Genomic DNA, 18971 nt, shown 5'->3' on the forward strand with positions numbered 1-18971 from the left:
TGATCTTTGGTGAAGAACTGTTTTATATGAAATAGTTTTGTGAAGATTCAATCGCTTGAATCTCCAATGGAGTAGAAAAGACCCTTATTTGAAGTCTTTCAAAACCATTGCCAATCAAGGCTTGACCTAGAATAACTGGACCTAGAAACTGAAAGCCATACTTGGTACATTTTGAGAAAGGCTGGTGTATTATACAAACCAAAAGCTAGAAAGGTGTATGGTTGCCGCAAAGTAACTTTCTAGGATCCCAGATTCTTAGTAATAAAACAAGGACAGACTGATATAGAGTGACAAAAACAACATGTGCCTTTCTTCCCTCAGTGTAAGAATTTGATCTTCTACAGTGGCTTCTAATTTTCTATCCAACATATACTGTCCTTTGAAAGTAAATAGCTTTCTTTAAATTAGGAGGCAAAACACTATCATCACCATGTACTGTCATTTCAAACAAGCTCCCAAGAACATAAAAAACATAACATTCCTTTATTTTTTTACTTTGTTGTACGTGAAGATTATTCTTGAGGTAATAAAACAAGAAAATAAATTAGTTCTGTGCTACCAAGTGCTTCCTGCTCCACGCCCAACACTTCCCAAAACATTTTGCTGTAGAATAGAATAGAATAGAATAGAATAGAATAGAATAGAATAGAATAGAATAGAATAGAATAGAATAGAATAGAATAGAATAGAATAGAATAGAATAGAATAGAATAGAAATCCTGTACAGTGTTTGATAATATCACCTATGAACCATAATTTCCATAACACAAATATACAGCTTGAAGTTCTTTAAGGACCATTATTTTCCTCCTGGAAATGTGACAAGTGGAACTCTTTTCAAGTCCCCAAGTCTTGAGACTTAGAATTCAGTGAGCATTCTATATTCGTCTATTTCTTGCATTTTATCTTAAACACAGAGTAAGCTACTGTATGTAGTAAGTTACATATTGTTCTCTGGGAAAAAACATTTGCTATTGAAGAGTAGCATGTAAAAATACCTTGTTATAAAATCAATAAAATAGGTAAATAAGAACAGTGATCACGTTCCTCTTGTCAAAAAAGTGAAAAAGCTTTTAGCTTTTACCTAGAGACTGGTCAGCTGTTTGTTTGAAATGGTATAGGGTCTCCTGTTTGAGCAGAAGGTTGGACTAGAAGTCTTCCAAGGCCCATTCCAACTCTATTACTCAATTAAAGTGACTGAAATGTCCTTGGGATTTGGAGACCATATCATAAGGCAAAGAAAGAGACATAACATGGCCCAAGAGATGAAGGAATGAAAACCCAAGTTCTATTTTCATATGACACATTTGTATCATATCACATACATGTTTTGCCCTGGGTTAATCTAACTACACAGCACATTAAATCATAAACTCACATAAACCAGGAACAGTTTACATGAAATTAAATGTGGTTGACGAAATAATTATTCATTGTGTTGTAAAAAAAAAAAACTATTTTCTCTGAAAGACTTCAAAATTTTGTTTTCCCTCAATAAAAATACTTTTAAAAAATGAACTGGTTATGTTTACAAATTATAGTTGCCTGCATGTTGTGGCAAATATTTTCAAGCCATCAAAAACGACAGTCAAAGTTTTATACCTAGATTTGATTTAACTTATTCGTTTTATAATTATTGTTTGTGAGATGAACAGCCATACAAATTTGAAAGAAGAATAAACTTGAGTATATATATTTCTAAACCTAAATCATATTTGTAAATGGCTTTCTTTAGAAGTTCTGACAAAGTACAAACATTTATATTTAGAATCTATTTAGTCAGAAACAGTATATAAAATAGAAAGATATACATACCTCTTCTTGTAATTCTTTTCCAATACAGATCAAAGAACCTAAAACCTGAATTGGAAGCAGGCTATTTTTTATCTGTTTTTAAACTTACTTTATGAGTTGATTGCTAACTTTATCGATGACTCTAAGCCATTTCTAGAAACATCGAATTATAGAGAATCCTATTTTTGATAGTTTATGAAACACCAAGTGTTATTCATGCTTCTCAGACAACAAAAAACAAATCCACTTGAGCTACTCACAGCTTATCAGTGAATTTTAATAACTTTTGAATAGATCAATTAACTTCAAAAATAAATGTCTGCGATTTCTACTACCAGCATTACACAACAGGTATTTGTGAAATAATGTATCAACACTTTTATTTTCCTTCCTTTCTTCCTGACCGTATCAAGCAAGGCAGCCTGTAATCAAATCCACAGAAAGAGAGTATAGTATAGTGAAACTCAGGAGACTGAAGATCAAATTCACCTCAGTCACTGAAATGCACTGAGTAACTTTGTGGCAGACCTACTCTCAGTGCAATCTACTTCACAGGATTATTTTTATGAAATAAAGTGAAACTTGATAGCTTCCTATAAATGGTCTTCAACTCTCGGAAAATAGGTAGGGCTATAAATCTAACAAATTAAGAAATAAATGCCAGGCTACAGAAGCTGATTGTTAAAAAAATGGGCAATGAATTCAAAACTGGATTATTTGCCTTCCTATCACTAGCAGCCTCTGGATGGAGAGAAGGGATTCAACACTCCCTAAATTCTGTCAAATAACTCATCTGCCTGCATGGTATTCCTCAATGTTTATGGAACTGGACGGTTCCTTCTATTTCTGCCACCCAATTCAGTGGATTCATGGACCACAATTTGCTTGCATGGAACTGACTTGATATAATGCCATATCTTGCCCACTAGAAATGCATTGGTCTATGAGGTATCTCCATACTTTCACTCAAAAGCAGCTCCAGGATGTTTATAAATTAAATATATAACTAAAAAGGAGAAAAAAAGAAAACCATCTAAAGTGATTTAACAGGTAGTTGTTAGGTAATCATCATCCAGATTTCCCTAACTCCAATGCTACATTTTAGGCTTTCAGCCTTGCAACACCTACATGGTAGTGTTTTATATTGATCATCTCTGCTAACTGTCAACCCTCTGAGTAGCAAATAATGAATTAACTTATCATACAGAATTGCTTACTTTAGTTTAAAAAAAATAATAAAGGTTTCCCCTGTTTAGATGTGTCCAACTCTAGGGGGGAGTGCTCATCTCTATTTCATAGCCAGACACTTCCGTGACCACATGGCCAGCATGACTAAACGCCGAGGTGCATGGAACATTAACTTCCAACCAAAGTAGTGCCTATTTATCTACTCGCATTTGCATGCTTTCAAACTGGTAGACTGGCAAGAGCTGAGGCAAGAATGGGAGCTCACCCCATCATGCAGTGCCTAGGTGTCAAACTGCTATCTTCCAGTCAATAAGTCCAGCATCTTAACTGCTAGGCAAGAGATATTGAACTGATAGAGAGGTAACAGTGAAAGATCTTGTAAATGAGATATACATAGACCTATATTATACAGATGAGTCTGTGGCACCCAAATGAGAAGCAAAAGGAAGCAGTAACTGTTAAGTAGTGAACACTACCTCAAATTCCAAAATTAGGTATGACTCCTGAACATGAATGCCTGTTCTCAGACAAAACAAAGGGGAAATGGTTGATGTTTCTGAATGGCCAGGGGAAATGGTTCATACTCACAGTAACTCTCCGTGATAAATATTTCCAAGATTGTAATCTGGCACCGAATCAAATTCCAGGGAGGAAATTTTGGTTCAGATTAAGTCCTGTGGATAGATAGGAAAAAGAAAGAAAGAAAAAAGAGACTTGGCTACCTGATTCTGGATACTGTCTGCTTCACCAAATCATTTTTCTCAGAGGTTCAAAGCATTTTATTTTACATGAATTCTAAGCAATATAGGTACAATTTTTGCGTAGGGAGAAAAATACTCATTGAATGAGACACAGTTTTCAAGCCAATTCTATGGCACTGGTGTCAGTAGGGAAAATTTTCCAGCAGATTAGTCAAATCCAAATCATACAGAAGCATAAAATTACACACTTGATCTCAGACAATGATAGTTTGGCCAAAACAAGGCCAGTTTGGTTTAGCTAGCCAAGCTGATCCACCCATTTCTTATTGCACAGGACAAGCAAATTAAAAATTAATCAAAGGTCCACACCCAGTTCTACTCAATTTCAAAGCGTCTCATTTTCAATTATCATTTTGTCTCATTTTTTTAATTAATCTCAATTAGCTAATGAAGCAACTCGCTGCGATTTTGTCAAATTAATAGCTCTATTCCTCATAAATAAAACTGAAATAAAGGCCTACTACAGCAAGCTGTTGTGATAGCGAAGAACATAATGAGAGGATGGGCATTCAAATGGCAAACACAGATCACCATAAGGAAGTCTGAAGTCTGAATTGCACATTGCAATTTATTTTGCTCCAGCCAAGTATATATATAGTCTAATGTGATTTAAGCAAAAGCACATTGACCAGGATACAAATCTTAAAGTTTTAGGAATGACTCAAAAGTCATTGAAAAAAAGGGGGGACAGTGTAGAGAGGTATTTCCAATGAAAAAGGGAAATTCTATGCCAGGGATAAAACTATTGATGACACAATGCTTTGATGCAAACCAACATAGATTGGTGCACATCACTCTGTTTACTGCTTATGGATTTTACATTCTGAAGTCAGCCCATGAGAGTATCATCAAAAATTGTGTGAACTATGAACACAGTTTTGTAACTGAAAAGCCATACATTTTCCAAAAAACTGAATGGAAAGAATGGATAGGGAGATGAAAGCTATCTTCAGCACAATTCTACCTAACAGAATGCCTTGGTAAGCTATGGAATTTGCTGTCACAAGAATTAACAATGCCTGTAAAATTCCATTCCTTTCAAAAGGGATTAGGTTAATTAATTGAGTATAAGGATCAATAGGTACTAGTCATGATGGCTGTATGTAATGTCATGTACCAAAAAAAAGTATACCTTAGCATTTTTAAGAGTTGTATAAGCTTGAACAACATTTGAAAGAAGTAAAATGCAGCCCCTCACTCTCTTATTCTTAAACCAGCCCAATATTTAGATTTACATGTGAACCGTTTTTAAAAAAACTGCAATTGCTTTAAGGGTCCCATTAATGAATTGTCTCCTTAAAGCAATTGCATCTTTTTTCCAGATTTATTTATTTTATTTTATTTTTGGAAACCTGAAATAGACAGTCATTCAATAAACCACAGAGAGCTGTTATGTTCACTGTAGGTCTGAATACTTGTTTTCATTCATTTTTAAAGCATGCAGAGTTCTGCTGAAGATTAATTATGTGGCATTCATTATGGTTAAGAAGATAAACTAGGGTTGGGGAGTCTGGTTCAGGTACACCCATAGCCTGGAAGCTCACTCGGAAATTTGTTCTTTCATCCTTATCTATCTCATAAGATCCCTAGGAGAATGATGACAGATGGGATGACTATCTATGCCAGCTTAACCTCTCAGAAAAAGGCAGACTGTGTATCTAATAAATAAATCCGAGTGGAGAACTATTATTATGCTCCTGAGCTGCCTATGATTTTCCCTGGCATTCAGTTGGCTAGAGTACATATGTGTGCATGTGAAAACGTATACATACACACAAAGAAACAACAATTTTAAATTTTGTCCCCTATGGATTTTTTTATTTGATTTATGTCATGAAAACTGAACGATAAATGAAAAGTTGCCAGTGTAAAATGAATCAGAGTAAAAGAACAAATACATAGGTACTCCTCATTTTAGCAACAACTCCATCTTAAGCACGACATCCATTGTCATCTCAGGTTACAACCTCACTTCCGATGGTCATTAAGTGAATCGTCCATGATCATTAAGTGAGACATCATGTGAACATTGACTGAAACTAGCTGTAAAGTATACAACGAGACATCTTGACCTCAGAACACTGCAAGAGTCCTAAACACCCATCTACTGCAAGATTCCTGAATCTCAAACCTGTGAACAAGACACTAATGGTCATAAGTGCAAGGACTGGTCATAAAGTCATGTTTTAGCACTGTTGTAACTTGCTAAAGTATCACTAAGCAAAGCAGTCTTCCAATAGCAATAGAATTTAGCACTAGCAGTTAGACTTATATACCACTTCATAATGTGTTATAGTGCTCTCTAAATGGTTTACAGGATCAGCATATTGCCCCCAACAATCTGGGCTCTCATTATACCAACCTTGGAGGGATGGGAGGCTGAGTCAACCTTGAGCTGGTGAGGATCAAACTCCTGGAAGTGAGTTGAATTAGCCTGCAAAAATGCGTTCTAACCACTGCACCACCATGGCTCCAAATGAAAACTATCTATATATATTCTATCTCAAAAATTTAATATTTTCTCAACTATTCATTTTCTTTTTTAAGTGGTAGCACCAAGATAGTTTGAGATAAAAAAGCGGAAAAATAGAACTCCTAATAAGCTGTGAGAATTGAGTGTCTCTTTTTTCCTCATTCAGTCTGCTCCTCCAGTCTAAATAATATTTTCTTATGTTTTTATTAACTGTTCTTAGGTATGTAAGGAAGAAAACCAGGTACAGATCAGAGGTGGGTTTCAGCAGGTTCTGACCAGTTCTGAAGAACCAGTAGCAGAAATTTTGGGTAGTTCAGAGAACCGGTAAATACCACCTCTGAATGGCCCTGCCCCCATTTATTCTCTGTCTCCAGAGTCCCAGCTGATCGAGAGGAAATGGGGATTTTGCAGTAAACTTCCCCTGGAGTGGGGTGGGAGTGGAGATTTTACAGTATCCTTCCCCTGCCATACCCACCAAGTCACACCCACCAAGCCATGCCACATCCACCAAGCCACGCCCACAGAACCAGTAGTAAAAAAATTTGAAACCTACCACTGGTACAGATGCTATTTTACTCATTCCACCTACCACTCTTCCTAACCAAAGTGTGAAGCTTCTAATGGCTTACAATGCATTTGGATTAGAGTACATTCTCCTAATGTTGTTGAACCACAGTTGTTAGCCTCCCACAATACTGACCATGCCAACTGAGAGCAATGAAAGTTTCAATTGAGCAATACCAAGGAAGGCACAAATTGTGCTGTAAACCATGTAACTCAATTTCAAAACTTATGCAAAGTAAATGCCTTGTAATCTTTAGAAATTGATCTCCAGAACTCCTATCTTTTAAATTAAGTGGGAAATAATGGATTTCCATATATAGTTACAAAGATCAGCTCTTGTGGAATCAGTGTGTTATCAGTGAATCAGCTGTTATCTAATATAAGACTATTACTATCAGCATGTCTTTTTATGGATTTAAATTAAGTAAGAATAACTACAGGCAATAGGTCTGCAAATTATTCATCTTGGAGAGATCCCAAAGCAACAAAAGAGCAGAAGGAAAGAAGACTACTTTGTTAGTCCTAAGGGGAAAAAATTAGGATATTTCTGCCGGACACATTTGAAGATAAGATTCCAGGTCCAGATGCCACCTACAGAAACCTAAGAAACCCTCAGATCCTTTCAAAATATAGTAATCAAACTGTAATATGGCAAATGATTGAATTACTTACATACACAAAGAATCAACTAAATTTAATGTAATAATAATAAAATTTAACTAGCCTATTTTGAGAAATGGGTGCCTCAGTATGTCACTGGAAGGAAAAGTGGTGTCTAACCCTAAAAATAAGGGGTGGAGTTATGCACCCCGCTATAGATAGATGATCCTAGCTTTGCACACATGAAAAATGTAGCTTCAATACGTCTTGAAAACCAGCAGCATCTTCCACACCTTCCACAAAGGACACCATCTGGCAAATACTAGACAGCTGTCAATATGGAACAGTATCTTTAATACCTTTTTTTAGAATTTATAAATGAACATGTCACCATATCATTAAAATAAAGAAGAGTCTCAACATATCCAACAAACAGCAAATAGAAAAACCCATCATGTCAAGCTTTGGACTCTAAAATGGCTAAAGCCTCAACTTTAGATAACTAAATTCTTCATATGAAAAATTAGGGAACACAACAACGATTGTGTTCTTACCTGCCTACTATATTCCTGAGGTATACTGTAAAAGAAACAAAAATCTCTATAGCATCTCCTCAGCAATTACACAAAGAAAAAGAAAAAGAAATACACATTTTTCATTCATCCATCCATCCATCCATCCATTCATTCATTCTCAGACACAACATACAACCCATAATATCAGGATACACATTCCTTTCTGGATTTAGAGCTGCACTTAGCCTTTGACAGTCAAGTAAGGCCCACATTCCAAACAACAGTAGGACGGAAAACATACAAAACAAAATGTAATCCAACATAATTAACTTTATTAAATCATATTTTTTAAAAAATTGGTATGTTGAGAGATCAGACCTCAGTTCACTATTCTTCTCCTTTTGTCACATGCTGATTATAAGCCATCTTGTTGGCGTAAAATTTTAGTGGCCACATCAACAGAACTTCTTCGGGATGATCTCTTATATTAAAATTTGCAATTTGGTAAGTACATGGGATGAAAGAAAAAAATCTTTTTTCCCAAAATTGATCTCCAAGGACAGCTCCTAATCCTTTTGGGCAGGCACACAAAGTCCCGAGACGTAGACTTTTTCTATTTTTTTCATGATATCCAAACTGTCAGGTTTTTTCTCAGTTGTCATCAACCCCTCATTCTGTAAAATGGAACATTTTTCCTACACCTTCTACACCACCTCTGGGTGCTAACATTTTCAACCTGACTCTTATACAAATGACAAAAAAAGCTTTTTTACAATTTGTAATTATTGCAATTTTAACTATAATACTTAGCAAAGACCAACCATCATGATGCTGAAATGTCCTCTGTTCAAATTATAGGTTGCCTATAGAACATTAAGAACATGTAACATTTAGAATTAACCCACCAGTTCTGTCCGGCCTTAAATCATTCTGTGTAATATACCAAAATACTGTCAGACTGCCTGCCAGGGACTGCCCTTACTAAGCATTTTCCAATTTGTAACTGCTGATTCGTGGTAAGACAACAATTATATGCTGAGACGATCAGGACAACAATGGTCTACCCTCACATATTTCCTGAGCTCTATAGCAAAATGCACCGATGATGAAAGCCTTAATAACCTCAATTCAAAACTAATTTCACAAGCGTCTGAGGAATATTTTGCCTAGTGCAACTGAACAAGCTTGAACCTACTGAAAGCTGCCCATTTCAATTTATAGCTCCATCCAGTCATCCCTGTACCAATACAACGTATCCGTTGACAAAACCTTATCACTGTTTCTTTCACATGTTTTACCACTTAGTTTTGTCATGACCAATAATGTGTAGCAGGCAAAAGAGTAGATAAGAATTACTATGATCTACTTCTCTACTCAATACAAAAATGCACTAACGAAGAATGGAAGAAATAAATATTTGATAGAAGTTCCTGCGGATTTTATTCCACTAGAATAAAATCCATAGATGGCAGTGCTCATCTCCATTTTAAGGCCATTGAGCCAGCACTCTCCAAAAATAATTCCATGAACATGTGGCCAGTATGATGTCATGGAGCGCTGTTACCTTCCCACCAAAGTGGTACATATTTATCTACTTGCACTTGCATGCTTTTGAACTGCTAGGTTGGCAGGAGATGGAGTCAGGACGGGAACTCACTCCTTTGCATGGTGCTCAGGTCTTGGACTTGGGCTGCTGTCTGTCAAGCTGACAGGTCCAGCAACTTCTGAGCCAAATATTTAATACCGAGTACAAAATTGCAGCTTTTCACTGATTTTTGCAAGCCAGTGAGAGAGAGAAAATACTGTCTGCTATATTTGCTGTATATACTATATTTACTATATATATGCATATTTCAAAATCAAATTTCCAGGGCTTATTTGAGCATTATTAAAACATTTTGACTGTTTGTAGAAAATTATATCTATATAAATGACTCAATCAAACTATGTTTCATCAGCAAAGCGAATATCAAAACCTTTGGGGCACAATAGCTTTGTTATTGAAGAATACTTTTTGTTCATTAATAATTTGTGTCAATCAATCATAAGTGCAAAGTTGTATCGCCATTTTCTGGCTAACTGTACAGTTCTGCATATTATAAATGGGACTTTAGGCTACAAGAGCTCATGCTACAAATCTATCATCAAACCATTTTCTTGATTTTGCTACTTAATAAAAAAAGGTTAGTATTCATCTGTGAATCTGTATGCCTTTTGATTTTTGCACTGATTCCAACCCATTTCTTTCCACTAAAGAGACATTTCATCAGTTCTTTTATAACTAGTTATTTCTCCACTGACCTTTCTCTCGGGAAAAAAAACATTATTTTAGAATCTGACTTAATCAGAGGATCAAGAAGAATTTTAGCCAACACCATTTTAAGAAGAAACTTTAGAAGGACTTAATAGAGATCCAAGTTCAAGGAAGAATTTTAGAAGGTAATTTGAGCAATTCTCAACCTTAACAAGTCGTTCACGAATTCTGGAAGTTGAAGTCCACATGTCTTAAATTTGCCAAGTTTGAGAAACTCTGTATTTAACTATACGTTTCTTTAAAGCATAAAACTGATTGTTCTTAAAACAAAAAGTATCCACTTCTGAATCCAATGCTCACAATCATATGCATGCATAAATGAAAGCAGGTGCCATTTATTTTAAAATAATTTACACCCAATAATTTAGGATGTGGCTTGCACATTATAAAGTTAAAAATACAAATAATACCGAATAGGAAATATATAAAATAAACTTATTCAAACATACTTAGATTACTATCCTGGACATGGATACCAAAGAACATACATCCAGCTGATGAAGAGAAATTGACTTAATACTAGCTGGGTGATGTGCTTTAACCATAACTGATTAAATATGTCATAACAATTGGATTCATTTATTGAGTCCAAACTAAGCAGGAACCTTACAGCTAAAAATAATATGTGAACTACATCACTGAATCAGACTGCTAGTCATTCTTGTTTGATAGTACATACACTAACTGGAAATATTTTCTCGACAAGGAGTCTTCCTTAACCAGAGAAAATTAAATTAATCCAAATCTTAGTAGGTTTACCAGGTTCTTATGTATTCCAGACGTGAAACTTATTCTGTTCTATTTGGAGCTCTGAGTGGATGAACTAAGGACAGGGTGGATAAAAATTGATTTTTTTAAAAAAAAATTAAAAATTGGAATTTTTTATAATTTAAATCAGATTTTTAATTTTTTTATCATATTTATTTTAATAAAAATGTTTTTGGAGTAAAAATCTATCTAAAGATAGTTTTCTACTTAAGATACATTAATAATTTAGTTTATTCAGTATGAAATGGAGCTTAGTTATGTAGCATGAGGCGGTATATTCTGCAATATTTACATTTTTGGTCAACTCATTCAATGAATCCAAGCTCTGAAAGCTGAGATAATATGCGTTCTAAATAGGAAACCTTCATTTTGTTTGCAAATAATAATATTAAAGATTCTAACTACCAGCAAGAATGAATCCCTACATTTAAAGAGCACCTGTCATTTCAGATCCATCATGGCAACGCCTGTTAGTGGGCATCCACTCACCTGCAGCCTGCCATGTCCCTCACCTTGTTGTGTCACTGCCACATCACCACTCATCCCATTAAGGTGAATGGGATTCTCAATGAGTCAACAGCAGGTCAGAGGAGGAGCCGCTGCAGGACAGAGATGACAGTTGCTCTTTAAAAATTACGATTTAAATCGAGTTGATTTAAATCAAGCCTTTTTACTAATGATTTAAATCGTTATTTAAATCAAATCCACCCTGACTAAGGACCAACCTGTTTTGGCCCTTGAAGCCACTGGGAATAGTTTATAAATAAATAGATTGGGATTATATTACCAGGTCCCTAATAGAAAGACAGAAAAGGGAGGAGCTCATTCTGAGGGTAAAATAAAAAATGAGAAGGTAAAACAGCCCTCCGGTGTTTCCTGAAACACAAGTGACCTCAGCTTCAGATAAGCACACATTAAAGCTTCACCAAACTTAAAGATTCATGTGAATACAAGCAAGAGCCTTATCTGTACGCAGATCAAAAAGCAAAATCTTGTTTCAAATCCGAAATGAAACCAAAAAGAGAAAAATCTGCAAACCCAGAGAATTCTCGTCAAGCTGGCAAAAATAAAATGATCTACAAGCCTTAACATGCTTGAGAAGGAAATCACTAAAATGGGATCATTTTCCACATTTATTAAAGATAAAATTACTTGCCTGATAGAAAAGCAAGCCACCGAATCAACTACGCATGGATTTATATGGATTCACTCTGCTGATAGTTGGCTAACGGTTGGATTTATATGGATTCAGGAAATGGATTTAAAACTCAGATAAAGGACAATGCATGCAAATACAACAAGACTTAAGTCTAACCAAGCAAATGTTTTCGAGCTATGGCTCAAAAATAGACATGTCATCCTGAAAATTTCCCTTCCAAGCCTCTGTGTTATTTCAAAGGACCTACCAAGCAGGGTAAAATATGATGGGAAGTAGAGAAAGAAAGAAAAGGCTTAACTTCAACATGCCCCTGTATCATCCCATATTTTTTCCTCTAAGAGGGGTACAAAAAGCATTGACTGATCAAAGAACTTCCTTCTACTGTACCGGAGCCAAGTGCAGTCAATTACTTATTCTCGTGTAGACTTTTATAAGAGATAACAGTTATCTAAAATGAAAAGGCACATGCCTTTTTTTGTTATTAAATTGGTTGGAAAAAAAAGGGAGCCAGAGAGACAAAAGGGCTTCTGTGCAAAAGGAGGGCTTCCCCAGATCAACAAAACAGAGCCAGAAAAAGAAAGCAGGCGGGCTTGTCTCTCTTCACACAACTGACTAGCTCTGAAGTTCAACTCTTGCCTAGGAAAAAAAGGGGGGGCTGGTAATTGAGAAACAGCTGTTACGAAGGGGTTCAAAGTAAAGACTGAAAAACTGCTTTTCTCTCTTTATATTTCCTCAGCCCTTGGTCAGCCAGCAGATCCTTTGGCTTTGGATAGGATATTTAAGGTACAGCTGAGTTGGAATGTACGTTTGTGTGTGCATAGATGTACCGTATTTTTTGCTCCATAAGATGCTCCTGACCATAAGACGCACCTAGGGTTAGAGGAAGGAAACAAGAAAAAAAATCTGCATCTGCCCCCCAGCGTCCATCCGGTATTCATCTGGCTAGTTTCCTTGAAGCAAACAGCCTGGTCAGCTTCAGCACATTATCACAGCCCAAGCTGCAGCCATTGCCGCCAAGCAGCTGATTGGCGGTTGGATCGGCCTCCCGGAATACTGCCAATCAGTTGTCCAGGCAGCAGGGATCACTGCCACCATTCACCACTGCAGCCTGTCATCCATATTCGCTCCATAAGATGCACAGACATTTCCACCCACTTTTTTTTTGGGGGGGGGGGTGTTTTATGAGTGAAAAATACGGTATATACTCATGGTTTGCTGTGATCTACTTTATTAGAGTACAGGTCCTTGACTTACGACCACATTTGAGCCCAAAATTTCAGTCAGTTGTTCAGTGAGACATTTAAGTGAATTTTGCCCCATTTTATGACCTTTCTTGCCACAGTTGTTAAGTGAATCACTGTTACATTAGTAACACGGTTGTTAAGTGAATCTGACTTTCCCATTGACCATGTTTGTCCAAAGGTCAAAAAAGGTGATCACATGACCTGCAACCGTCATACATGTGAGTCAGATGCCAAGCATCTTAGATACCCATGCCCTAACTCAACTTGGGTATCTTTAAGCAGAACGAGATATGGAGACATTCCTTGGTTCCATCAACCTTCAAAGATCTTCTCTATCTAGAAATGCAGTATAAAAAGATAACTGGGCAGCATCACCGTTATGCAAGCCAAGAGGGAAAGTGCAGCAAAGAATGAAAAGAAAGCAAACAAGCCAGAAGTTTTAGTCATTACATTCTATGTTAAGTTCTAGTTAACAGTGAAGTGAGTCAAGAACAATTTTTTGGCTGTACTATTCTGGATTATAGATGAATATTGTATTTCTAAAAACGTTCTCCATATAGAAAAATGTATATATCAGGACAAAGTTAGACAGGTAGTCCTTGACATACAAGAGTTCATTTAATTGGCTGTTCAAAGCTACAACGGCACTGAAAAATGTGACTTATGACCGTTTTTTAATAGTTATGACCTTTGCAGCATCTCCATGATCATGTGATCAAACTTCAGATGGTTGGCAACTGACTCATATTTATGACTGTTGCTATATCCTGGAGTCACGTGATCCCCTTTTGCGACCTTCTGACAAGCAAAGTCAATGAGGAAGCCAGATTTACTTAACATCCAGGTTACTAATTTATCAGCTACAGTGGTTCACTTAACAACTGTGGCAAGAAAGGTTGCAAAATGGGGCAAAACTCACTTAACAAACGTCTCATTTATCAAATTAGAAATTTTGGGCTCAATTATGGTCGTAAGTCACTGACTACCTGTAGTCCACCCCGGATTTATAAGCTTATTACTTGGTATATGCATTTAGAAACATCTCCCACCTGTTTGGAACGATAAATATACCAGTGGTAAGACATAGCATTGTGCTACCACATTTTTCAATCCTGCATATAAAATGCATGAATGCCAAGAAAGCTACTGGTCTACATAATACATACTAACAAATCAGTTAGGGGTATCTTTAGTAGGATTACAGCTGCTTTGAAAATGATTGGGGAGACCTGGCTTAGACAAAAAATGAATGCAGAATTTCTCAGCTATTCATTAAATGTTACTTGAGGAAGCATGTTGTGGACCCTGTCAGTCAAGGAAATTCGGCTGGTAGGGTTCAGGACAAATGCCTTCTCTGCTGTGGCTTCCGCCTTTTGGAATATCTGACCCCCCTGAAGTGAAACTCCCACCCTCCTGATTTTCCACAGGAGCTTGAAAACCTAGCTCTACCATTTGGCTTGGAGCCCTGACATGCATCAAGTGGTTGATGACATAAGAGGCAATCCTACCTTTTCCTCCCTCTTCTTCTTTTAATTATGATTTTATCTGTACCGGGGCTTTTATTTTTATTATTTGAGAGATATGTTATGATTTTAATATTTTATGCTGTATGCCACCCAGAATTGTTTCATTACAAAATGGGTGGAAAATAAATAAATAAATAATCAATCAATCAAGTTTTATTTAACCTTCATGATTCTGAAAATAATGTACTCCTCTAAGAATAGAATTCACTCATTAAGAGTAGCACTTATACAGTTGTACTTTTGCTTTAGGCTTTGTAGAAACCCCAAAATAGATGAGCTGTTTTAATTAATAACAGATCTGAATCTACACATAAAGATCTGAATTTTTCTTGTTGGCTTGAAATGCTTATCCAAGTAGCTTCTTCAGAAAAGAACTCCAGTTGCCATGACTCAACTTCTAGACAACTCTACTTGAATGACTGGGAATCTTCATCGACGTATTGCCACACACTTTAGGAAAGAACCCTGAGGTTGATGTGGGAATATGAGTAGACACGAAAAATAAAGATGTGAAACATTTGCAAAGCATGAACAATCTTCATCTTTACTCAATCTTTACCTTTTTACAAAGGCATATGCCACTGTAAAGCTACATAAAACTTTTAAGTAAAACAGAATTGAGCATGTGGTTTTAAATTTTCTGCTCTCCCTCCTGTAAAAAAAAAAAAGAAAGAATTTCAAGCCTAGTGGATTTCAGCATTCCCAATTCCAATTTTCCATGTCACTCTAAGTTGAGTACTTTTAAATCAATGCAACGCTTTGTCTAAAAGTCCAAATTCAGATCCTAATATTGCAAAAATCTTCACACACTCCCAAGTAATACAGGAAACAAGGATACAACAAGATATTCTTAACACGCTCTTCATTTTGCTTCCAAGTTGACGTGTTTTGAAATATGGAGTACCAGTGCTCAGAAGTTTCTATCCAGTTAAGGGAATATAATTATGAACAGCTCTGAGACTTTAGCTGGACTCAAGCTAAGCAGGGTTGGGTTAAGTTAATCCTTAGAGGAGTGAATACCACAGCTTTAGGGTAGATTTGAAAGTTAGAAAAATCTCGACAAGACAGGAATAAGAAAATATTTCCATAAAGAAAACTACAAGGATGTAGAGTTGAGCTGGACTCAAGCACATCATTTTTATTCTTCCTTATGACCTTCAAGATACAAACGCTTTGAACTCTTAATTGTACCGCAAACTGCAAAATCAGTAAAATGAATATTAAAATACTGCGATTTCCTTCCGCCCTTTGAATGTAATCATAATTAGGCTTCTGATGAAGTATAAAGCGTGACCAAAAGTGGTTTCACATTTAATTAAAAAAGAGAGGGAGTGGCAGGTCACGATATAGTACCTGTGCAATGTATTGGATAAAACAAATCTCCATTCAGACGTATAATTTTCTTTGGGCCTTCAGCCAGACAGCCTTGCCACCAAACTAGTTAGCAGTGTTATCGCCCTGATAACATGAAAAGGGAAGATAAAAGTCTGTGATGAATAAATCAGTTCTGTTTTGCAACATCAGTGATTATATAACTTTTTAAAAATTGTTGCTTTATTGGCATTTTATTTGCCTGCATTTAAATATTTTTGGACATAAAAGTATTTGGTATAAAGCAAGCCCAAAGCTCTCAGACCAGTGATATCTGCAAGATTAATTTAGAAGACAGAGTGAAGTGGAAGAAAAAGGAAGATAGGTCAAGGGCAACTTACATATGAATGGAGACACATGATACTTTAGGGAATAGTTGAAATACAAAAAGAGCAGGCCCCAGGCCCGGAGGAGCTAACAAACTAAACTGACATGTGTTTATTAGTGCCTCAATCTTGCAATGAAAAGGGCACCAAACATATTTAGCAGCCAAGAAAACTGATGTTTCGTTAATAAACACCAACCAGATGGCAACTACCAGCCTCTTCAACAGTGCCCGCAATTTCTATAAAACACGTTCTTTATTTAGTCTACAGATTCCTACAGATCCTTCCCCCCTTCCCTTTTTCCTTTCCCTTTTCAGATTACATTAAACAATAACTGCTCAAGGACGGTAATGTATAGAGAAGGAAGACTATATAACAACACTTTTTTCAGAACTAGCAAAATTACCACAGTCTTTCCAGCCTCGTTTCTCCCCACATTTATAAACCAAAAGTATGTCTCCCTACATATTTGTGGAGGAGGTTAATGGTAGAAACAGGCTAAATGTATTTATAAAAAAAGGGACTTATTATACACTAGACGTGTTTACAGGATACCAAGCATAAAAGGGCTTTCTACACTTTCAAATGTATATAGAAAGTACACAATAACCAACAGCCACACTGCACAGGGGGAAAAACCATTAGAGACAACTTAAAATAAGCTGATATCCAGGAAGTCCCAGCCCACAAAAACCAATGAAGGAATTACCAGCATAACTAAAAATTTGTTCTGAATCTTCCTCACCCCCAAAGCAAAACTATAAACAAGCATAAAATGTAGGACATCCTGAAGCTACCTCAGTAGCTAGGAAGTACTGAGCCTTGGTCTCCTGTCTCTATAAGAGGGAAGTGAGGAGTAAGACTATGCATGTCTTCAGAAATTTATTTATTTGTAAAATTTATTAGCCACCCATCTTACCACAAGGTAATTCACAAATGAACTCACACAATATCTGTCTGCTACCCTGTTTCCCCATAAATAAGACTCAACCAGAAAATAAGCCCTAGCATGATTTTTCAGGAGGATCGTAATATAAGCCCTACCCCAAAAATAAGTCCCAGTTAAGATCATCAGCAGACAGAGGCATTTAGTACTGTATTTTCCCCAAAATAAGACCTAACCGGAAAATAAGCCATAATGCGTCTTTTGGAACAAAAATTAATATAAGACCTGGTCTTATTTTGGGGAAAACACGGTACATGAAGGCTATTGTGTTGCGCATCTTTGGAAAAGAAATGGTGGCTTTTATTAGGAATAGAAAGATACTCTGTTGTGAGTCAATCCTTCTGAATAGGCTCCAAAGTATTCAGAACCCTTAAGATGGAAGACTTCTGTAGAAATTTCAGAAAACCTGTCTAATCCACCAACTAGTAACCAGCTTATATCCATCAATCCAGGGGAAAAAAAAAACATATCCAGTGTTTCCCCACCCCCAAATTCGGACTTGGATTTTTAACTTCCTGTCTGGGTTACCATTCAGGAGATGCAGAAATTACCAAAAACATAGTAATTAGTAATTAACTCAGAAAATAGTGGCTTATTTGAACCCAAAGCAGGTATAATAATTAATGAGCAGGATCAGGTTTTATATTCTGGTTTGTTAATTAATTCAGGCCAGAAGAAAATACAGCTCCAAAATCAAGGTATAATTGAGTACTAATGCTTGATCATGAGAATCCTTCCTGACAACTCATTTTTAATCTCTGCTTTCTGTGGTCAGGTCTGTTTAAAACCACCACGGTTAATATCCCTTTAATACTTATCCTCTCTGAATTAACCTAATCTCTTTTGAAAGCCATTAAAGCTAGTGGTCATCACAACAATGAAATTGCTCAAATCATTTGCTCTTGTAGAAAGAACCATTTATTCTATTATGAAACAGCAGCTAACAGGTTTCACTGGGCAATCCAGGGTTCTAATACTAAGAATATTATGCAACAAGTAAATTGAAATATTCACTTCTACTCCAAAAACCTTTGTAGTCAGATCCACCATAACCTAAGTTTGGATATTACTCAAAAATTGTTACCTTTGATTTTGACTCATACAACAGACTCCCTCTGAATTTTGTTCTCCCCGTGAATAGTAGCATAATTTCCAATAGTAAGCACTTAAGGACGAAGCCATCTGTATGATACTTATCTAGACATGTGAGAAACTATGTTCAGACATTTACCTGAGGCAGTGAGTCACTTTCCAAGTGTTGAAGATACTACAGGATTACCAATAATTAGTAAGAGATAAATTAGTGCCCAGTATAGATCAAATAAGCTTAGCTCAGTGTTTTACAAAGCTCTGAAATTTTATTAGCTGCTATTGTACATGAATTGTGATTAGTGGTATGATGCCTCTTCATTAGATACTTCT

The 18971-nt window shown here is 36.2% G+C and overlaps 1 protein-coding gene across 23 annotated transcripts in view; it reads right to left on the minus strand.

Annotated features, from left to right (window-relative positions):
• Positions 1-18971, minus strand: part of TRPS1 (transcriptional repressor GATA binding 1) — a 268713-nt gene that overhangs the window by 224235 nt on the left and 25507 nt on the right. For 11 of the 23 annotated variants that reach the window (XM_087890868.1, XM_034422208.3, XM_034422200.3 and 8 more), the window contains exon 2: positions 3571-3656. The exons of the other annotated variants lie outside the window; for them this stretch is intronic. The gene's annotated coding sequence lies outside the window, so the exon portion shown is untranslated. The remainder of the gene's footprint in view (positions 1-3570; positions 3657-18971) is intronic. 23 annotated transcript variants of the gene reach the window in all.

The sequence above is a fragment of the Pantherophis guttatus genome, chromosome 3 (assembly GCF_059756535.1).
Source record: "Pantherophis guttatus breed Tessera chromosome 3, ASM5975653v1, whole genome shotgun sequence".
Lineage (NCBI taxonomy): Eukaryota > Metazoa > Chordata > Lepidosauria > Squamata > Colubridae > Pantherophis > Pantherophis guttatus.